The 24,402-nt window shown below is 42.8% G+C and overlaps 1 non-coding gene across 1 annotated transcript; it reads right to left on the bottom strand.

Annotated features, from left to right (window-relative positions):
* Positions 1–6,555: 6,555 nt before the first annotated feature.
* Positions 6,556–6,662, bottom strand: LOC140733831 (U6 spliceosomal RNA). The gene has a single exon (XR_012100386.1). It is a non-coding gene; the product is annotated as a U6 spliceosomal RNA (small nuclear RNA).
* Positions 6,663–24,402: the final 17,740 nt, after the last annotated feature.

The raw sequence follows: 24,402 nt of genomic DNA, 5'->3' as shown, positions 1-24,402 counted from the left end.
GCTGGAAAGGCCTGTTCCAAACTGTATCTCTAAATAAATACTATTCTTTGGCAATATATTTTCTGGATTAGCAGTGATATCTAATACATGGACTGCCACTTCAATGTTATTTCCTCCTGCAGTACAAAAAGAAAGAGTTGTGAAAGTTACACTTTTTTGTACTTTTACTTTCAGATTTTTCCTTTTTGCATAAAATATTCTGCTTCCTCCACCCAGTCAGGCAATGTATTCTTGATCAAACAACTTGCCGCGTGATAAAAATTTGTCTCACCTCATGCTATGGTAAAAGTAGATATGCACAGGGCCTTATTTACAGTTTGCCATGGTTTCAACAGGTCCGGACTTCCACTGGCTTTGCACATTGCGGGCAAATGAATGATACTGTCTGGCTTTTTAACTACTTCCTTCTATGTTCAGTACATCAGATGATTCTGGATGTGGTGAATATGATTGTTAGTTTCTTAAATTATATGCCTTTTGGCTGTGCTCCATTGATGAAGACCTTTCATGATGCTAAGTCAGGATGAAACCTTGCACCAACCTGAAATGTGCTGCACTATGGCAATTTTGCACAGTAAATTTATTCCTCAGCTTTTTCAAGCGATTATAAATCAACCAATTGCAATTTGCAGCCTAGAATTCGTTTTGTCATTTAGTGGTTGACTTTGCAGAAAATATAATCAATGGTTAATGCCTCATAATGTAAATTCTATAACAAAAAAATGTGCAAAAGAAGTGGATATCTATTGTGATCTATAGTCAGCACCTCAGTAATGCTGTTTCTGCACAAAACCTGACTTTTAATTCTCACTGATTATCAAGCCCTTTTCAAATAACATAACTTGTACACTATTTTACTTTGGGTTGAAAATAATGTATTGAATTCTAGCTGTCAAACAGCGATAATTTTCCCTCTGAAACGGAGAAGTTGAAGGGTTTAAGCTTCTCTCCTGAGACAAGAGCATAAAAATCTATGCTGATGCACCAATGTGCACTGAAGACTTCCATACAGGAAGGGGAAATGATAGGTTTGAAGCAAATGAACTGTTTTCTGTGATTGTGGTGTTCCAGAAGCAAGGATATTTGAAAACTGGAATCACCCTGTTCAGGATGCAAGTTAGGAAACCTTGCCACATGTAGATTGAAAGATTGAATCTCTCTATTGAAAATGAGACTTGATGTTTGGTCGCAAACACGAGGAAATCTGCAGATGCTGGAAATTAAAACAACAACACACACAAAATGCTGGTGGAAAATCAGCAGGCCAGGCAGCACCTATAGGGGAGAAGCGCTGTCGACGTTTTGGGCGAGACCCTTCGTCAGGACAAACTGAAAGGAAAGATAGTAAGAGATTTTCAAAGGTTTTTCAAATCTCTTACTATCTTTCCTTTTGGTTAGTCCTGACGAAGGGTCTCGGCCCGAAACGTCGACAGTGCTTCTCCCTATAGATGCTGCCTGGCCTGCTGTGTCCCACCAGCATTTTGTGTGTGTTGATGTTTGGTCAATTGTTTATTTCAAACCTGAGAGTGACAGATTTATTTTAACAAAACAGTGAGAAAACAAACATGTATAATGATGTCAAATAAGCCAAGAGTCCAATGAGTGATGTTGTAGTTTCAAGGGCCTAAATACCTTAATCTTATTCTTATGTCCCTATATTAAACAGAAGCTAACTTGGTAATTGATTGTGGCACATAATCACACAATTAATAATGTTGTTTGTGTACTTATGCCTTTTCCAAATGATCATCAGCATACTTTACTTCAATTTAGTATAGTAATAGTGTAAATGAATGCACAATGGCCAGTGCAGACTCATTGCCTCGTGCTCTGTGACTCCAGGGTCTTTGTTATACTGTCTCTGTTGCTTCAGATGTTTGAGTTGAGCCCAACATTTCCATGAACTCATTTTATTTGTATACATTTGTCATTGTTGCTGATTAATTAAACTTATAACTCTGTTGCAATTCTGGATTTATTCAGTTTGGTATTTTGCTGCCAAAAATATGGTAATGTCAATCCATTGGTTTTTCTTATAGGTGTTGTCCATATGTGAAAACCACCATGTGTGTATGGTGTGTGCGTATGTCTGTGTGTGGAGAATGTCTGCTTTGAATGTAGTGAGTGAGTGAGAGAGAGAGAATGTGTGTTGGGTTCTGACGTTTTTGATCCGAGGATCTTCAGAAATCAAGAATGAGGCATCAAATGTATTGCTCATGATTGTTTATTTAGCACTGAGAAAACAAAGGAACTAGGAAAGGACAGCAGCAAGAAAGAAGGCGACGGTAGGAAAAGAGATCCAAGAAAATGAGAGATACCAATTTGCTAATTCCATCGAATTCACACAGATAAAAGACATTTCATTCAAATATTGTAGTTAAGAGTTAACCAATCAGATAATCCCTATTCAGGAGATTAGTGTGCAAACTTAAAGCACACGGTATTGGGGGTATGGTATTGATGTGGATAGAGAATTAGTTGGCATACAGGAAGCAAAGAGTGGGAGTAAACGGGACCTTTTCAGAATGGCAGGCAGTGACTAGTCGGGTACCGCAAGGCTCAGTGCTGGGACCCCAGTTGTTTACAATATATATTAATGATTTAGATGAGGGAATTAAATGCAGCATCTCCAAGTTTGCGGATGACATGAAGCTGGGCGGTGGTGTTAGCTGTGAGGAGAATGCTAAGAGGATGCAGGGTGACTTGGATAGGTTAGGTGAGTGGCAAATTCATGGCAGATGCAATTTAATGTGGATAAATGTGAGGTTATCCACTTTGGTGGCAAGAACAGGAAAACAGATTATTATCTGAATGGTGGCCGATTAGGAAAAGGGGAGGTGCAACGAGACCTGGGTGTCATTGTACACCAGTCATTGAAGGTGGGCATGCAGGTACAGCAGGCGGTGAAAAAGGCAAATGGTATGTTGGCATTCATAGCACGAGGATTCGCGTACAGGAGCAGGGAGGTTCACTGCAGTTGTACAAGGCCTTGGTGAGACCACACCTGGAGTATTGTGTGCAGTTTTGGTCCCCTAATCTGAGGAAAGACATTCTTGCCATAGAGGGAGTACAAAGAAGGTTCACCAGATTGATTCCTGGGATGGCAGGACTTTCATATGAAGAAAGACTGGATCGACTGGGCTTATACTCGCTAGAATTTAGAAGATTGTGGGGGGATCTTATTGAAACGTATAAAATTCTAAAGGGATTGGACAGGCTAGATGCAGGAAAATTGTTCCCGATGTTGGGGAAGTCCAGAATGAGGGGTCACAGTTTAAGGATAAAGTGGAAGCCTTTTAGGATCGAGATGAGGAGAAACTTCTTCACACAGAGATTAGTGAATCTGTGGAATTCTGTGCCACAGGAAGCAGTTGAGGCCAGTTCATTGGCTATATTTAAGAGGGAGTTAGATATGGCCCTTGTGGCTAAAGGGATCAGGGGGTATGGAGAGAAAGCAGGTACAGGGTTCTGAGTTGGATGATCAGCCATGATCATACTGAATGGCGGTGCAGACTCGAAGGGCCGAATGGCCAACTCCTGCACCTATTTTCTATGTTTCAATGTTTCTATTCAAATAAGGTGATGTCCAAGAGGCTTCCAGTAAGAGGCTGAAGAACTGACCCTAGCTGGAAACACACTGAATAATTGCATGTACATAGGTAATTATATTAAAATAGCAGAAAGCATAGGGAAGATAAACTGCAAGAAAATAACTATTATACAGTCTAATCTATCAAATGCTTCTTATGTTGCTTAGTTGGTGCACTAACCATCTGGTTCTGTCTACCTCATGGCATCTCTGCTGCCGCTAACTGTATGTGTGAAGGATTGGATGTTATACTGAACCAGTGGCCCATTTGCTGACTGCCACAAGTATTGCAGTACAAAATGAGCTCCCCTCAATATGCCTGTTGGTTTTGAGGAATAATACATTCTGTGGGTCTGTGATCTGTGATCCTTTTCTAAAAGACTATGTCTAGTTTGTAATGAAACTAATGTGGAGATCTACTTTAAAATAACAACAGCACTGTACATCTTATAAAGATAGATTTTAGCATGGGACACAGTTATTGCTGATCTGAATCAAAATACTGTCAATGCTCAATAGGTCAGGTAGCAACCATGGAGAGAGCACCAGAGTTGGTGTTTCTGGTAGAAAACACTTCATCAAAACCTACCTGGTACAGATGGGTGGTCTTCTGTTGAAGCAATAACTTTGTTTCTCCTTACATATTGCCTGACATACTGTCTGCTGCATTTCTTGATTTAAATTAACTTCCAGAACCTACATTCCTTTTTTAAATTTTCAAATGTTGGCCAGAAGCTTGATAGAAAGATGAAGCATCTAAAACAATAACAGCAAATGCCAAAAGACTCAGTAGATCAGAAAACACCTGAGGAAAGGGTTACAGAGTCAGCCCTTCATCAACACTGGAACACTGAGAAAGGTGGTGTGTCCAAGATGCGGAGGAGTCCAGGGGTGGAGAGGGAAAGTCTGATAAAATGGAGTTCATGTTTGCCAAGGTCAACATATTTGACACCAGGAGAAAAGTTCCAGTATGTTTTTTAATTTCTTTTCTCTCTCTAACTGCCAGCAATTCTGTTACCTTGTTTCCATTCTATCACAAACTTATCCCTACCTTTTCCACAATTAGAAACTCCTGTTTTTGCACCTGAATGGAATCTTAGACCATAAGACGATAAGACATAGGAGCAGAATTAGGCCATTTGGCCCATCTAATCTGCTCCATCATTCAATCATTGCTGATCCTTTTTTCCTCTCCTCAGACCCACTCCCCAGCCTTCTTCCCATAACCTTTGATGCCATGGCCAATCAAGAACCTATCAAGCCTTGCCTTGAATTCACCCAAAAACCTAACCTCCACAGATGCCTGTGGTAACAAATTCCCCAAATTCACCACCTTCTGGCTAAAGAAATTTCTCTGCATCTCTGTTTTAAATGGATGCCCCTTTGTCCTTGGACTGTGCCCTTTTGTCCTAGACTCCCCCACCATGGGAAACATCCTTTCCACATCTACTCTGTCTTGATCTATCAACATTTGAAATGTCACAATGTGATCCCCTCCCATTCATCTAAATTCTAGCAAGTACAGGCCCAGAGCTATCAAACGTTCCTCATATGATAACCCTTTCATTCCCAGAATCATCCTGTGAATCCTCTGAACCCTCACTAATGCCAGCATATATTTTCTTAGATGAAGAGCCTAAACCTGTTCACAATAGTCAAGGTGATGTCTCACCAGTGCCTTCTAAAGCCTCAGCATCACATCCCTCCTCTTATATTCTAGATCTCTTGAAATGAATGCTAATATTGCATTTGCCTTCCTCACCACTGACTCAACCTGCTTTAGTTCTGCATAGGCACTCCCAGGTCCCTTTGCATCTCAGATTTCTGAATTTTCTCCCTATTTAGAAAATAGTCTGCTCATTTATTTCTACCACTAAAGTGCATGACCATGCGTTTTCCGACAAAGTGTTTCATTTGCCACTTTCTTGCCCATTCTCCTAATCTAAGTCCTTCTGCAGCCTTTCTGTTTCCTCAACACTACCTGCCCCTTCAGCAATCTTCATATCATCTGCAAACTAGGCACCAAATCCATCTATTTCATCATCTAAATCATTGATGTACGGCACAAAAAGAAGCTGTCCCAACACCAACCCTTGCATTACACCATTAGTCACTAGTAGCCGGCCAGAAAAGGATTCTTTTATGCCAACCAGTCATCCAATTGCATTGAGCCAGTCAGCCAATGGTCTAACCATGCCAGTAACTTTCCTGTAATACTCTCAACCTGGTAAGCAGCCTCATGTGTGGCACTTTGTCAAAGGCCTTCTGAAAGCCCAAATATACAACATCCACTACATTCCCTTTATCTGTCCTACTTATAATCTCCTCAAAAAATTCCAACAGATTTGTCAGACAAGATTTTTTCTTAAGGAAACCATACTGACTTTGACCAATCTTGTCCTGGGTCAACCTCATCCTTAATAATGACTCCAGTCATTATTATTCAATTATTATAGTTTCCAACCACTGAGGTCAGGCTAACTGATCTATAACTTTCTTTCTGCTGCTTCCCCCCTTTCTTAAAGGATGGAGTGACATTTGAAACTTTCCAGCCCCCCAAGCCATGCCAGAGTCCAATGATTTTTGAAAGATCATTCCGAGTGCCTCCACAATCTCTACCACTACAACCTTCCGAACGCTAGGGTGCAGTTCATCTGGTCTGGGTGACTTACGTACCTTTAGGTCTTTCAGCTTTTTGAGCACCTTCTCTCCTGTAATAGTAACTTCACTCACTTCTCTTCCCTCACACCCTTCAACACCCGGTACACTGCTTGTGTCTTCCGCAGTGAAGACTGATGCAAAACACCCATTTAGTTCATTTGCCATCTCCTTGCCTCCTGTTATCAATTTTCTGGCCTCAATGCTAACTCCCTATTCACCTTCCCATGCCTTGTCCTGACAGTCACCCAGCTACCAAACCTCCTGCAACTTAGGGGTGACTACTTCCCTGTAATTCTTTTTTTTTTAAAAATATGGAACGCTTCATGAATTTGCGTGTCATCCTTGCGCAGGGGCCATGCTAATCTTCTCTGTATCGTTCCAATTTTAGTATATGTGTTGCCGAAGCGAGCACCCTGTAACTCTGACTGATGACCTTCTCACTCTCCTGTATAAGCCAAAAGTCATCCAACTGCTGCTCCAGATCCCTAACACAGTCTTCCAGGAGCTGCAGCTGGATGCACTTCACGCAGATGTTGTTCCCTGGGAGACTCTGGGTGTCAGGGTCCGATCCGGAACCACGTTCCGGGTTTTGATCCGGTCCGGGGGCTCCGGACGCCGGGTCCTGCAGTTATCCCTCCCGTCACCCATGATCTAGTTAGGACCCTCCTGGTTCAAGGAGACACACCTGTAACTCATTGAGCTGCAGGTGTTTATAAGGGGCCTTGGGACTGGGAGCAGGCGAGTGGTCGTTTCGTTCTGTTTCCCCGCCGGCTCCGAACTCGTCTCTGCATTCTGTTATCCCGCCCGGGCTCAGACCTATTCTTCAGCATGCTTTTCTGCCCGTACCAGTACTGCCAGGTTGGTCCGCTCTCCCACCTTTCTTCCCATGCGCTGGTCCCGCTTCTCTGCTTGGTTTTGTGTTTCGTGCGGTCGCGCTGTCTGCCGGCCGTTTCCGAATTTCCCGTTGTCATGGCTGTTGTGTTGGTTGACCTGGACCTATGCCCGTTCCTACCCCTTGCCCCTGTCGGGCACGTCTGGCCAACCTGCCTCGGCCCGGCAGTGTTTCTGCCTGTTCCGATCCCTTGTCTCTGTCGGGCGGATCCGGCCGATGGGCCGTGGCCTGGCGGGGGTTCTGCCTGTTCCTATCCCTTGCTTCCGTCGGGCGGTTCCGGCCGATTGGCCGTGGCCTGGTGGGGGTTCTGCCTGTTCCGATCCCTTGCTTCCGTCGGGCGGTTCCGGCCGATGGGCCGTGGCCCGGTGAGGGTTCTGCTTGTTCCTGTCCCTTGCTTCCGTCGGGCGGATCCGGCTGATAGGCCGTGGCCTGGCGGGGGTTCTGCCTGTTCCTGTCCCTTGCCTCCGTCGGGCAGTTCTGGCCGACCCACTGTGGCCCAGCAGGGGTTCTGCCCCCTCCTTCTCTTCCGCCCAAACTCTGGGATAGTGCCTGCACCTGCCTAGGGGTCCGCGTCGTGCCCAGGCCTCCGGTGTTTCCGCCTGGGAGGCGGCCCTACCCGGGATACATGCCCAGGGAGGGCTCTCCGCTAGCCTATCGCCACCATACCTGCCTGCCCGAACCTCGGGGACCTGCCTGCCCGCCTGCCCGAACCCCGGGAGCCTGTCTACCTGAACCTGAACTTCGGGAGCCGCTCTGCTCCGCCTGCCTGAACTCTATCTGCCTGAACCCAGCTACCCTTAAATGCCATGGCATCCCCATCCTGTCCTCCCCCTAGTACATCAGTGCCTGCATCCTGCGTTTGGGTCCATCCGGCCCCTCTTGACACTGGGTCTCCCAGTACTCCAACAACTGGCATGAAGGATACACAATGGTCATTTAAGCTACACTGAAAGTATCCCCAACACAGTAAGAAAAAAGGGAAACTTATCCAGACAACTTACACAGAGCCAATGCCTCCTCTGAGCCAAAGCCCGACACCCCCACTCTCACCACTGGCCCACTCCTAACAATGGCCGCTCCACTTGTCCCTTCTATACTTTTATTTACTTCTCCCTGTGCTGCTCTTGCCATTGATTGGACCACCAGAATTACACTGAAAGCCGGTAAAGCTCTCCTTTTAAATGAGTGCAGCCAACCTGCGAGTAACAGGCTCGTCACTGCCACTGACTGGGCTGGCAGAATGACTTCATATTAAACTTTGACTCTTTCTCTTTCCACAGGCGATGCCTGACCTACTGAGTGTTTCCCATATTTTCCAGTTTTGTTCCATACCATAGAAAGCAGGTCCAGCCTACTTGGGGTGCATAAGGCAACCTTGGCTTTGATTTCCATGGTTAGTTCACCTACAACTGGAATCAACAAATGTTTTCCGTTTGACTGCGGTTGTTGATTTGTTTGTTCTGTCCTGGACATTTGGACACATTTGTTTCTCTTCAGTAGAGATCACAAGATTTTCATACAGGTAAAGAGAGCCATTACTTGCTGCCAACATCAAGCCAGATGGAGTCTCTGCTCATGCTCATTGCTAACCTGTCCAGTAGTGTGGTTAGTGCAATACAAAACCCTGTGTCATGTATGGATCTATTTCTTTTAGAGCAATGACCTCCCCGCTTAGCACTACATATTAATTTGCTGTCTGCCCATGTGCCATTTTATATGCATGTTTTGTAGCCTGGGGAAAATTATACACGCAGAACCATAAATACCTTTTTGGATCTTTAATTCCTTTACCTGTTTTAGATGTTTTAATGCAGAAAGAAAAAAACAAAAATGGCAACATGAATTTTTAAAAAAAGTTCTCGCTGTTACAATCTCTGCTTAATTTCCGTCCACACCCTTGTTATGTATGAAGTATGAAAATAAATAAAACAAAATATACTAAACCAATATAGTAGTGACAATTCAAAAAAAAACAATATAAATAACATTAGAATCCCACCACCCTGTACTTTATACACAACAAAAATATAAATAAATACATCTCATTTTAACTAGTAGATATACTCACTTTGGCACACATATGCTTAACTTCCAAACACATATAGGCTAGACTCTGAAATGAGTTCTCCTCGCTCACACTATGTAAACAGATATTAACACATTCACATTCAGTCATGAAACAATAAAGAAAAACAAAAAAAAACTGTTACAAAACTTTTGCAATATATTGCCTTGGAGTTGAAATTACTAAGAAGACTAACCTACTAGGCTGATGAGGAACTTTGCACAACCATGCTATTCAGCTCTGATACCTTACTCGCCAGAATCTAATACATCCTCATTTAAACATGTCAAATTACCAATATTCTAAATTTACAAACAAGCACAAATGAATTTACATGGATATTACCAGATATTATTCTCCTTTCTTTACCATAAGACTCTCATTTGATATTTTTTCTAGAATCTTGCAACTCCTCTTTCTTCTCTACACGTATATAATGATGTTACTATTTTCTCTTAAAGGCACAAGCAGCTATTTTAATATTACCAGAGTAAATACATAAGTGTACTTTAACAATAAAAAATGATATTCAATGGTCACCTGGTTACACATGTGCATTGTTCTTCCTCCCTCTTTCTTTTGATGTATTGTGAATACACCACTTAGATCCATCTCCCATGTGCGTGTTTTTATTTAATCGATATGTAGATGTACACAGACAACAAATTGGTGATGAAGATGGGAGCTGAATGCATGGAAATATCATGAACTGCTCCAATAGTTATAGGATGAAACACCTTGAGTTAAAAAGTAGGAGAACGCTGAAGGACCTGTGAGTAACAGTGAAAGACACACTGAATTTAAAGTGAAAATAACAAGGCGTTGGCTTCAGTCGGGTAAGTTGATGAATTTGATAGCAGAAATGAAAGATGAGAGTCATATATCGAGAGATCTAAACTGTATTGTAATGCAAACAACGTGGAGGAGCAAAAGAAAGCCCCTACGTTTCTTAGCTTAATGGGTCAAGGATGTACAGTTTCTTACACAGTCTAGTAACCCCTGAAAAGCCAGCAAGCAAGACTTTTGATGAAATTGTTACAATCTTACAAAGTCACTTGAGCACGAAACCACTGGGAATAACTGAGAGATGTAGATTTTACAAAAGGAACCTTTCAAAAGATGAAAGCATTTCTGAATACATTGCAAAACTGTACACTTTCCCAGTATTGGGACTCTAGAAATAAACTTTCTGATGCATTATGGGACAGGTTTGTATGTGGCATGCATAGTCAAAGTAATCAAAAGAGGCTACTATCCGAAAGAGACCCAACCTTAGAATCGGCATTGACCATTGCAATATTGTTAGAGACTGCAAAGGATGCAGCAGAACTACAGAAGAGGTTAGAATGGGAAATGCCCAAAATATCCCCAAATGGTGCAAAAAGACAAAGGTGCTATTGATATGACAAATCCTCCTATGATGCAAATAACTGTTGGTTCAAAGAAAAAGCCTGCAGAAAGTGTCACAGACAAGGTCACATGGAGAGAGTGTGCAAGGCAGATAAAAATTACAACTGTGTGTAACGTCTCAAACACAAAAACTAAGCAAATGCATAAAGTTACTAATTGTAAAACAGAGTCAGACAACACAGAGTCTGACAAAGGTGAACTGCCATGCCTAGAACTGCATAGTATAACTGAAGCAGATCACAATAGGTATGTCCAGTGTAAAACTGAAAATGGAGCTGGATACAGGGTCAGTTTTGTCCATAATTCCAGAGGCTGACTACAACAGACTGTTTTCTAAGATATCACTAGAGAAGACCACAGTGTTGCTAAAGACTTACAGAGGTGAAATAGTGTTCCCCAAAGACAAACTGAAAGTAAGTGTGACATATGGAATTCAAACACAACAGTTAGAGTTTTATGTATTGAAAAGTGGAAGTCCAGCACTTTTTGAACATGAATGGTTGAGAAAAATCCAAATAGACTGGTTCTCAATCAAAGCTCTTAGTGTGACATCAACAGGCAATGGCAGACTAAATGGCAGCACTAACCAGCGACTGTCACAGCTTCTTAGTGCTAATGAGGAGGTCTTTGAGAAGGGGATTAGTAAACTCAAAGGCATGAAGGCCAAGATTGAACTGGATGAAGCAACAACATCAAGATTCCATGAAGTTTGTCCAGAGCCTCACGCACAATGTCCAAAAGTGGATTCTGAACTGCAGAGTTTGGAGGTGTTTAGCTTTCTCTCTCAAGTGGAACGATTGGACCACACCCATTATTCCAGTGATCAAGAAAGGGAGGCCGGAGCCATTCGTATATGTGGGGATTTCAATGTGAGCATCATCCTGATGCTGCGCACTGTGCAGTATCTGCTGCCACGAATAGAAGACATTTTTGCATCTTTGGCAGGAGGGGAGAGCTTTTCAAAGATTGACTTGGCACAAGCCTATGTATAGATGGAGATTGAGGAGTCAAGCAGGAAGTTCCTCACAACCAACACTCACAAGGGACTGTACAAGTATAATCGTCTCGTCTTTGGTGTCGTATCAGCTCCCGCAATTTTGCAAAGAGCACTGGACCAAATGCTCCAACTTGATTACAGTGTTGTGACTGGAAAGAATGATGATGAGCATTTCCAGAACCTTGGTAAAGTGTTTACCAGGCTCACTAAGTATGGTCTGCATACAAAGAGGGAGAAATGTGAGTTTTTCAAGAATGAAATCTCATATTGTGGACATGTTAATGATAAGCAGGAATTACATAAATCACAAGAGAAATTGAAGCAGTGATGTAGGTACCCAAACCGAAAGATGAGTCACAACTCAGGTCATACTTGGTTCTTCTAAACTACTACCACCAGTTTCTCCCAAGCACTGCTACAGTGCTGCATCCATTGAACTCGTTGTTGCAGACAGAAGTAAAGTGGAAGTGGTCAGAAAGATGTCAAAAATTGTTCAAGGAAACAAAGAGACTCAATACTTCCGATGAATGTCTCACCCATTATGACCCATCCTTGCCCATCGGACTGGTGTGTGATGCATCCCCTTAGGGCATTGGAGCCATTTTGTCACACATTTTGAAAGATGTAACAGAATGCCCCATTGTGTTTGCTTCAAGATCACTGACAAGTGCAGAATGCAACTACGCACAAAGTTCCACCACTACGTCTACAATCAAAAGTTTATGCTAGTGACAGATCACCATCCCCTTGTGTCCACTTTCAATCCCAGAAAGGGAATTCCAGTGATGGCTGCTGCCCAGTTGCAATGTTGGGCACTATTCCAAGGAGCCCACTCTAATGACACAGAGTTCAAGGGTACCAAACAACGCAACAATGCTGATGGCTTGTCACATCTTCCACTATTGGCAACTGAAAGAGTAAAGTCTTTATACTGTGACCCAGCATAGAAACATAGAAAATAGGTGCAGGAGTAGGCCATTCGGCCCTTCGAGCCTGCACCGCCATTCAGTATGATCATGGCTGGTCATCCAACTCAGAACCCTGTACCTGCTTTCTCTCCATACCCCCTGATCCCTTTAGCCACAAGGGCCATATCTAACTTCCTCTTATATATAGCCAATGAACTGGACTCAACTGTTTCCTGTGGCAGAGAATTCCACAGATTCACCACTCTCTGTGTGAAGAAGTTTTTCCTCATCTCGGTCCTAAAAGGCTTCCCCTTTACCCTTAAACTGTGACCCCTCGTTCTGGACTTCCCCAACATCAGAAACAATCTTCCTGCAACTAGCCTGTCCAATCCCTTTAGAATTTTATACGTTTCAATAAGATCCCCCCACAATCTTCTAAATTCCAGTGAGTATAAGCCTAGTCGATTCAGTCTTTCTTCATATGACAGTCCTGCCATCCCAGGAATCAATCTGGTGAATCTTCTTTGTACTCCCTCTATGGCAAGAATGTCTTTCCTCAGATTAGGGGACCAAAACTGCACATAATACTCTAGGTGCGGTCTCACCAAGGCCTTGTAGAACTGCAGTAGAATCTCCCTGCTCCTGTACTCAAATCCTTTTGCTATGAATGCCAACATACCATTTGCCTTTTTCACCGCCTGCTGTACCTGCATGCCCACCTTCAATGACTGGTGTACAATGACACCCAGGTCTCGTTGCACCTCCCCTTTTCCTAATCGGCCACCATTCAGATAATAATCTGTTTTCCTGTTCTTGCAACCAAAGTGGATAACCTCACATTTATCCACATTAAATTGCATCTGCCATGAATTTGCCCACTCACCTAACCTATCCAAGTCACCCTGCATCCTCTTAGCATTCTCCTCACAGCTTACACTGCCGCCCAGCTTCATGTCATCCGCAAACTTGGAGATGCTGCATTTAATTCCCTCATCTAAATCATTAATATATATTGTAAACAACTGGGGTCCCAGCACTGAGCCTTGCGGTACCCCACTAGTCACTGCCTGCCATTCTGAAAAGGTCCCGTTTACTCCCACTCTTTGCTTCCTGTATGCCAACCAATTCTCTATCCACATCAATACCATACCCCCAATACCGTGTGCTTTAAGTTTGCACACTAATCTCCTGTGTGGGACCTTGTCAAAAGCCTTTTGAAAATCTAAATATACCACATCCACTCTACTAGTTCCATCTTCAAAAAATTCTATAAGATTCGTCAGACATGATTTTCCTTTCACAAATCCATGCAGACTTTGTCCGATGATTTCACCTCTTTAAAACTGTGCTGTTATCACATCTTTGATAACCGACTCTAGCATTTTCCCCACCACCGATGTCAGACTAACCGGTCTATAATTCCCCGGTTTTTCTCTCCCTCCTTTTTTAAAAAGTGGGGTTATATTAGCCACCCTCTAATCCTCAGGAACTAATCCAGAATCTAAGGAGTTTTGAAAAATTATCACTAATGCATCCACTATTTCTTGGGCTACTTCCTTAAGCATTCTGGGATGCAGACCATCTGGCCCTGGAGATTTATCTGCCTTTAATCCCTTCAATTTACCTAACACCACTTCCCTACTAACATGTATTTCCCTGAGTTCCTCCATCTCACTTGGTCCCTTACTATTTCCCCAAGATTATTTATGTCCTCCTTAGTGAAGACAGAACCAAAGTAGTTATTCAATTGGTCTGCCATGTCTTTGTTCCCTATGATCAATTCACCTGTTTCTGACTGTAAAGGACCTACATTTGTCTTGACCAATCTTTTTCTTTTCACATATCTATAAAAGCTTTTACAGTCAGTTTTTATGTTCGCTGCCAGCTTTCTCTCATAATCTTTTTTCCCTTTCCTAATTAAGCCCTTTGTCCTCCTCTGCTGGTCTCTGAATTTCTCCCAGTCCTCAGGTGTGCTTTTTTTTGCTAATTTATATGTTTCTTCTTTGGACTTGATACTATCCCTAATTTCCCTTGTCAGCCATGGGTGCACTACCTTCCCTGGTTTATTCTTTTGCCAAACTGGAATGAACTATTGTTGTAGTTCATCCATGCGATCTTTAAATGCTTGCCATTGCATATCCACCGTCAACCCTTTAAGTATCATTTGCCAGTCTATCTTAGCTAATTCACATCTCATACCTTCAAAGTTATCCTTCTTTAAGTTCAGAACCTTTGTTTCTGAATTAACTATGTCACGCTCCATCTTAATGAAGAATTCCACCATATTATGGTCACTCTTACCCAAGGGGCCTCGCACGACAAGATTGCTAACTAACCCTTCCTCATTGCTCAATACCCAATCTAGAATGGCCTGCTCTCTAGTTGGTTCCTCGACATGTTGGTTCAGAAAACCATCCTGCATACATTCCAAGAAATCCTCTTCCTCAGCAACCTTACCAATTTGGTTCACCCAATCTATATGTAGATTGAAGTCACCCATTAGAACTACTGTTCCTTTATTGCACTCATTTCTAATTTCCTGTTTAATGCCATCACTACTACTGTTAGGTGGCCTGTACACAACTCCCACCAGCGTTTTCTGCCCCTTAGTGTTATGCAGCTCTACCCAAATCAATTCCACATCCTCCAGGCTAATGTCCTTCCTTTCTATTGCGTTAATTCCTCTCTAACTAGCAATGCTACCCCACCACCTTTTCTTTCCTGTCTATCCCTCCTGAATATTGAATATCCCTGGATGTTGAGCTCCCATCCTTGGTCACCCTGGAGCCATGTCTCTGTGATCCCAACTATATCATATTCATTAATAACTATCTGCACATTCAATTCATCCACCTTGTTACGAATGCTCCTCGCATTGACACACAAAGCCTTCAGGCTTGTTTTTACAACACTCTTAGCCCTGATACAATTATGTTGAAAAGTGGCCCTTTTTGATTTTTGCCCTGGATTTGCCTGCCTGCTACTTTTACTTTTCACCTTACTACTTTTTGCTTCTACCCTCATTTTACACCCCTCTGTCTCTCTGCACTTGTTCCCATTCCCCTGCCACATTAGTTTAAAGCCTCCTGAACAGCAGTAGCAAACGCTCCCCCTAGGACATTGGTTCCAGTCCAGCCCAGGTGCAGACTGTCCTGTTTATACTGGTCCCACCTCCCCCAGAACTGGTTCCAATGCCCCAGAAATTTGAATACCTCCCCCTTGCACCATTTTTCAAGCCATGTATTCATCTGAAATATCCTCCTATTTCTACACTGACTAGCATGTGGCACTGGTAGTAATCCAGAGATGATTACCTTTGTGGTCCTACTTTTTAGTTTATCTCCTAACTCCCTAAATTCACCTTGTAGGACCTCATCCCATTTTTTACCTATATTGTTGGTACCTATCTGCACCACGACCACTGGCTGTTCACCCTCCCATTCCAGAATGTCCTGCAGCCACTCAGAGACATCCTTGACCCTTGCATCAGGGAGGCAACATACCATCCTGGAGTCTCGTTTGCGGCTGCAGAAACGCCTATCTATTCCCCTTACAATTGAATCCCCTATCACTATAGCTCTCCCACTCCTTTTCCTTCCCTCCTGTGCCACAGAGCCACCCATGGTGCCATGAACTCGGCTGCTGCTGCCTTCCCCTGATGAGACATCTCCCCCAACAATATCCAAAACAGTATATCTGTTTAGGAAGGAGATGACCTCAGGGGACTCCTGCACTACCTGCCTACTGCTACGCTGTCTAGTGGCCACCCCTTCCCTTTCTGCCTGTGTAGCCTTTACCCGTGGTGTGGCCAACTCACTGAATGTGCTATTCACGACTTTCTCAGCATCGTGGATGCTCCAGTATGAATCCAATCGCAGCTCCAGACGCTCAATGCGGTCTGCCAGAAGCTGCAGTTGGACACACTTCCTGCACACATAGTCGTCAGGGATACTGGAAGTCTCCCTGATTTCCCACATGCTGCAGGATGAACAAACCACGGGGCCGATCTCAGCTGCCTTGACCTACCCAATACTTGCCTCAACTTTTGAAACTTACCCGGCCTTACCTCACTTGGAGTGAAGCTCGTCCTCAGCCTTTGCTCGCCGAAGCCTCTCGAGACAAAGCCTTCCTACTCTGTCTCCCTCTACTCCATCGCCCGCTACAATGTCGCCCGCTCCGTCTACTGTTCTCTTTAAATACTTCTGCTTCCTCACGGTCTGACTTACACGCGCTTGCGCAGTCGTGCCCCCGTTAAACTGCCGAAGAAAAGCAGAAGTGTTTCACACCGCATTGGTGGACCACTTGCCAGTAACCAATTCTGAATTAGAAGGGGAATCAAGGAATGACCCAACATTATCAAAAGTCTATGAAATCATCATGCAAGAATAGCCAGCTCATGGTAACCCTATGTTTCCAGAGCTCTCAGTGAGACGAGACCAACTCTTGGTATGTCAAAGAAAGCTGATGTGTGGATCTCATGTTAATTGTGATCTCATCTAAACTGTGCAGTAGAGTGATAGAGAACTTGCATGAAGGAAACCTGGGTACAGTCAAGATGAAGAGTTTCGCCTGGAGCGGCAAGTGGTAGCCAGGAATAGATAAATAATGAAATACAATGTCAGAAAATGCACGGTCATGCACTTTGGTAGTAGAAATAAATGTACGGCCTATTTTCGAAACAGGGAGACTTGGGACTTGGGTATCTTTGTGCAGAACATCCTGAAGGTTAACTTGCAGGTTGAATCGGTGATGAGGAAAGCAAATGCCATGTTGGCATTCACTTCAAGAGGTCTAGAACACAAGAGCCAGAATGTGATGCTGAGGCTTTATAAGGCACTGGTGAGGCCTCACCTTCAGTATTGTGAACAGTTTTGGGCCCCTTATCCTAAAAAAGACGTGCTGGCATTGGAGAGGATCCAGAGGATTTTCACAACGACGATTCCAGGAATGAAATGATTATCATGTGAGGAACGTTTGATGGTTCTGGGTCTGTCCTCTTTAGAATTCAGAAGGATGGGGGGGATCTCATTGAAACCTTTGAAAGGTTGAAAGGCCTAGACAGAGTAAATATGGAAAGAATGTTTCCCATGGTGTGAGAGTCTAGGACAAGAGGCACAGCCTTAGGATAGAGGGACACCCTTTCAAAACAGAGATGTGGAGAAACCACTTTAGCCAAAGGGTGGTGAATTTGTGGAATTTGTTGCCACATGCAGCTGTGGAAGCCAGGTCATTGGGTGTACTGAAGGCAGAGATTGATAAGTTCTTGATTGGACTGGGTATCAAAAATTACAGGGAGAGGGCCGGGAACTGGGGTTGAGGAGGAGATAAAAAGAAGGATCAGCCATGATTGAATGGTGGAGCAGACTCGAAAGGCCAGATGGTCTAATTCTGCTCCTATGTCTTATGGTCTTATAAACAAATTGAAGACTTGGCCAAAAACAGTCCAGGATGCCAGAAAGTTCCAAATGGACCTCCACAGGCACCATTACACCCATGGGAGCGGCCGTCTTTACCAAGGCAAAGAACGCATGTTGATTTTGCTGGGCCCTTCATGGACCCCATGTTTCTGACTGATGTGGTTGCTTATTCAAAGTGGCTGGAGACCTCAGCAAAAACTGTCTCCACACTGAGAATGACCTTTACCAAAAATGGCTTACCAGAACAAATTGTGAGTGACAATGGACCACAATACATGTCAGAAGAATTCTGACTGTTCAAGAAGAAAAGTAGCATCAGACATTTCAAGTCAGCTCCTCACCACCCAGCAATGAATGGGTTAGCTGAAAGGTTTATCCAAACCTTCAATAAGTCCATTAAAGGGATGGACACGGAAGACATTTCTCTACAGAACAAGGTGGACAACTTCCTTTTTGTGTATTGGAACTCTGTTCATGCGACAACAAATCAAACACCTGCAATGCTGTTCATGAACGGGAATCTGTGATCTCGCATAGACATCCTGAAACCAGACCAACGTAGGGAAGTGCAGAATATCCAGTTCAATCAGATGCCAAGTGAATCAGCAAGGAACTTCAAGATTGGACAGCAAATCCTAGCGTGTGATTATCGAGAAGATAAGTGGACACCTGGTGGCTACAAGTTCTGTACCACTGATGCACGCAGTGGATGTTGGAGATCAGACATGAAGACTTCATGTGGACCAGGTACTAGATGCTCAACCAAAGAACACACCTGAGTTGATTGCATCCAACAAGACAGTCATATTACAGTCACTGGACTTACCTCTCAGTGATAATGTCACTGACAGCAACGTGACAGTGGAAACCGAAAACGTTGTTTTAGACAAAACAGCTACCAAATTTGATGCCACTTTACAAATCCAGAGGTGTTATCCTGAAAGAAGCAGAGAGTCACCCAAAAGGCTGAATCTTTAGAACTGTGAAGTTAGTTATGGATAGTATTGTGAAAGCATGTTTATCTGAAATATGGGTGTGTGAAAGGGAAATTCAATGTTTTCTACGTATACAGTTTTGTGTTGCATTAATCTAAAGGGGAAGGAAGTGTAATGTATCAATCTATTTCTTTTAGAGCAATGACCCCCCCCCCCCCCGAAACTATGTATTGATCTGTTGTCTGCACATGCGCATTGTTGTCTCTCTGTTGTTATAGATGTGGATGTTCAACCCAATCCACTTACAGCAATTTTTGGGATTATTCCAGAGGAAGCAAGCAAAGTGTCTGCTTCTGCTCAACATGTGATAGCCTTTTCAACTTTACTGGCTAGGAGAGCTATCTTGCTATACTGGAAAGATTCTAATCCGCCTACTGTTTTTTATTGGCTCTTCTCCATTATGTCATGTCTAAGCTTGGAGAAAATTAGAAGCCGGACATTTGATACATCCTTTAATTTTGAACAAGTCTGGTGACCCTTTATTCAATATTTTCACATGATTTAATTTTTATTTATTTATTTATTTATTTTTCTTTATTCTTATTTGGGAAAATCCTTATCCGTGAGGGTTCGGAGATGACTGGAAGGACGTTTTTTTTTTCTCTTTCTCTTTTTTCTAATTTTATCCTCAATTGGACTGCCCAATCTTTCTTTTTCTTTCTTTTCTTTTCTCCTTTTTTTTTGTTTTAGTTTAATTAGTGGTTTTTTTTCCCTTTATCAAATAAAATTTTCAATCTTTTTTTTAATGATTGCTAAGAGGAGTTGTTTTTTTTTATTATATTGTGTATATATAACAGCGTAACATTTTACCTATCTAATCTTGACAATATATACTTTCTGTTTTTTATTGCTGTTTATATGTCTTTTGTATTATCTGTTTGCTAAACTCCTCCTCTGATTTGTATATTCTTTATTTGAAAATCAATAAAAAGATTGAGGAATGAAAATGTTGTTTCTCTCATTTGCTGCATTATAAGTACACCAGTTAAAGCCATTTCCCACATGTGTTTTTATTTAATTAATATGTAGTTGTGCACAGATACAACACCCTGTACTTAACAGAGCTATGCATGATGTAACAATGTCCGGGACGGTTGTGTAGCAATGGACGAAGGGGAGAAGGGAGAATCAGAACTAGCCCTGCCTTCAAAGCCTCTGGAAGGCTTTGGCTGCAGTCCACACTATGCCATTGGCTTAACCAGTTGAATTGTTTTTATGAAATGTGATATCTCTGAATGCTCCCAATATTGAGGAACTTTGAAAAAAACCCTGCAAAAATCAATTAATAATCAAACTATTTTGCTAAGAAGTTAAGAAAAAAATTAAAAAATCAAAACCATTACAATTAGTTAGTTAATTAAGTTGATAGAACATATCAGTTTATTTGCCATGTCTCAAAAGCATATTCTTCACCAGATCTGACCTGTCACAGCTTCAGCAGGAACACTCCAGAAGAAAATGCTGTGGAGTGACAAGGAAGGCTGGTCCATCTCAGTAGTCACTTTCAGAAGCCAAACTTCAGGATGCAGTTGGGAAACCACAGGTGAAAAACAGCCAGCAAGTTGTCTGTGTAGACTCTCAAATTTGGCAGCAATTGTATGTTGAAGTGCTGACAGTTGTGGAACTGCTAGCATTTCTCAATAAATTTCAGCCCAAAGGCTAAAAGGAGTGATCCTTTCAGAATAATCTCAACTGGTGAGCAGGAACTATGATATCTTAACTTCTAAGAGCTGTGTTAAAGGCAATAACTGTGTCAGATCAGTTGGAATGCTCTCCCATCTCAGCACCATTATTAAAAGATTAGCCTGACATAATGGTGAATGAAAGAAGCATGCAGAACTCTCACACATAATGATTATTGATGATAAGAGTAGCAATATAATTATTGGCTGCTTCAGCTGACTGCATGACTTTGAGGAAAAGGCAGGCGATAACCTATTTAAACAAATTAAAGAGCCTAAGGGAATCACCGACATAGTAACATTTCAGTATCTCCCTAGAAGCAAACAATATATGTATAAGATTAGATTTAATGTAAAACTTATATTGTGAAAGAACTGAGCAACAGCTTTTTTTTTTACAAAAACACAGAATTAGATAGGAAAATAGATGTTCAATTAACGTTACATGATTTCTTCCTGATTGCATTGATTTACTGTAATCCACAGTGAAATCTTGTTTTGCAAGTTGTATGCCAACTATTTATTTGTTGCGGCTGCAAACTGGAAGTTCCAGGTTGTGGAGGAACTCTTGCACTGCATGAGAATTGGGCACACCACACACACCACACACACCACACACACCACACCACACCATCCCTGGCAGGATCACAATACAATTGTACACACAGATATTGAGAAAATATGTCTCCTGGTCCCTAAGGCAGTCCTATGTTGACTTCAACGCTGACTGGCAACACCTGCGACACTGCAGGCCTCAAACTATATTGGTCTCTGCATTTCCTTTGAGTTGATCAGATATGTGAAGGGGAGAAGGTTGTGACATGGGCAACAGCTCGTTGTACTACCCAGGAATGCGTAGACAGCTAGGACGCAATATCCATGAACAAACCTGACCGATGGAGTCCTCATCTCATGCCTAATGATTCAAAATACATGAAAAGTTGTAACTGACTGGATTCAAACCTAGCAGTGATTCTCTGATGTCTACTGGCTGTTGCTGTATTTGGTGCCCTCCATAATTTAACCAAGCTGTGAAAATCCACGCTCAGAGTTCAAAATTGTGATGAACATTTACTGAATTCAAGGTGTAAAACACAGAGTCATACAGCAGAGAAATGGTCTTCCAGCCCACGTGCTCCATGGTGACTAAGATTCTCTTCTAATCTGGTCCCAACATATTGATACAGCTTTAAAGAAGGCAAAACCGTGGCTATATTTCATCTGGAGTTTGAGGAGATTTGGTGTTTCAAATCTTCTACAGCTGTACCATGGAGAACATTCTCACAGGCTGCATCAATGTCTGATATGGGGTGGGAACTGGGGGTGGTGCTACTGTACAGGATTGTAAGAAGTTGTAAAATTAGTCAGCTTCATCTTGGGTACTAGGCCCTGTAGAATCTAAGGCATCTTCACATCCATATACTCAGCGATTCAGGAACAGTTTCTTCCCCTCTACCATCTGATTCCTAAATGGACATTCAACCCCTGAATACTACCTCACTTATTTTATTATTTCTGTTTTTGCACTATTTTTAATTTAAATATTTAATATACATAGATATACTTACTATAATTGATTTACTGAGGGTGTATGGGGTGTCCAGGGAAGGGTAGCATCTCTGGTGGTGAACTTTTCATGCTCTGCCCAGGGGTAGCTCGTCCACCTTTGGTCCCCACCTGCCACCCCTTCACCTGTGGCTCCAAGTAATGGTTTGCATGTGACAGTGGCCACACCCCAATCCACTGCTTCAACAGGCGGGCTAAACCAGGTGAGGGCAGCCGGCAACCTCCAACCCCAGTGAGATAGGGGTATGCTGATCCCAGCATGCGAAGTTAGTTCTGGCGGACTGGGTGGGTGAGATCAGCTACAAGATCCCACGGCCAAGAAGGTGGTGCTGCAATGCTTCATGGAGAACGAAGGGCGTGGCAAGGCACAGAAGATGTCATGTCTATTCACTGCAGCTGAGGAAGTCTCCTGTCGTGCCGTACCATTTGACAAAGATATTTGAGGCTGAGAGAGTGGAACTGCCTCAGTGCGTTGGCCTTTTCACTATAAAACTCCTCCCACACGGGTTTAGGTCATTATCGGAAATGACAGACAGCCAACACACAACAATTGGTTTACTTATTTTCTTCTATATTATCAAGTACTGCATTGCACTGCTGCCGTGAAGTTAACACATTTCGTGACATAAGCCGATGATTTTAAATCTGATCCTGACTCTGATCGGATTCGCGCCCACTAGTCATGAGCCTCCAATAGCCAGATGCTTCCAGACAAGGGTGCATGAATGGGCATTCTTACTCATTTATTAGGAGATTGTTCAGCCCACTGGGTCCATGCCAGCTCCCAGCAGAGCTATCCCATTAGACCCAATTCCCCCTTCTAATTTCCCTGCAACCTATCCTCGCTCATCAACTACCCCTTGATTCTTTTGCCACTTACTACTTAGGGGAGTTCACAGGAGCCAGGTCACAGGCTATGACTGGGACAGAAGAAACAGAGAACAGGAAGAGCAAGACAAGCCATAGGAAGAAGGAGAGGAAGAGCATACTAAAAGTTGTCAGAAATATTCCATGACAACTGCGGGTCTTCAAGGAGCAGCTACCCAACAGGTTTCTCAGTGACAAACAATACTTGAGACATCTATGCTTTCTACTTTGATGAGATTAGTGGGTGGAATATGCACACTGATGAGCAAGCTATTGGAATGATCAACTCTTGTGTTGACAAAGGATATTAGACAGAACAGTAAAGCAGACAAATAAGCCCGTCGGCCCACAATGTTGTTGCAAAAATAGCTAAATAAGCCTATCCCTCTGGATTGTGGAATGCTGGGATATGGACATTGTGAAGACAATGTCCATATCCCAGCATCCTCTGCACACCATGTGACTATCTAAGAGCCACTTAAATGTCTCCATTGCATTTGCCTCTACCACCACTCCAGGAAGTTTAATCCAGGCACCTATCACTCTCTGATGGGGAAAAAAGCTTGTCCAGCACATCTGTTTTGAATTATCCCCCTCTATAACTAAGGATTTGAAGAATAAATAAACGGAGGCAGGGTGGGAAATGTTACACTATTCCCCTTTTCCAGAGATAAATGAGTCAAATAAGTAGTCGGAGAATATATCCATCCGATCATCCTCCCTGAAGCTCAGTGATGATCTATGTTTGGAATACTTTCCTGGCTAGGGCAACTGCCAACATTTCAGACAGGATGTCATATGGGGACATCAAAGAGTTCTACCACATCTGGCTAGTGCAGAAGGAGCTCACATCATCTTGTAGTATGCCATTCACAATCCTTCCGTCTCTATCATTTGGTTGAAGAGAAACTCAAAGTTAAGAGTTCATTTTATGGCAAAGTATGCATGCAGTGCACAACCCTGAGATTAATCTTCCCACAGACAGGCACAAAGCAAGGAAAACCATGAACCCGTTCAAAGGAAAACATCAACCCCCCATCCCCCTCAACGTACAAAATATTCTTGCACTTGGCAAAAAAACAAGTGAGAAACAGAATATAAAACACAAAATCGAAAGAGTCCAGGTATATTCAGTTCTGCTTAATTCAGCTCAGTCTAGTGATGTCTCATTTATTTTCTGTCGTCCGCCCTGATCAAAATCGGCCAAAATAGCAAGAAAATGAGGAGCGACCAGAAACCAGAAACATATCAAATGTGAACACCATCCACAAACCACGTCAACTAGAGAACCCAGGACTCTGGCACAATCTTCCTGAGGCATCGAGTAAGAGAGGACATCTGAATGCAGGGACC

Source organism: Hemitrygon akajei, chromosome 9, assembly GCF_048418815.1.
Source record: "Hemitrygon akajei chromosome 9, sHemAka1.3, whole genome shotgun sequence".
Taxonomy (NCBI): Eukaryota; Metazoa; Chordata; class Chondrichthyes; order Myliobatiformes; family Dasyatidae; genus Hemitrygon; species Hemitrygon akajei.
The sequence above is the reverse complement of the archived record's forward strand: the minus strand, read 5'-3'. Positions and strand labels throughout refer to the sequence as shown.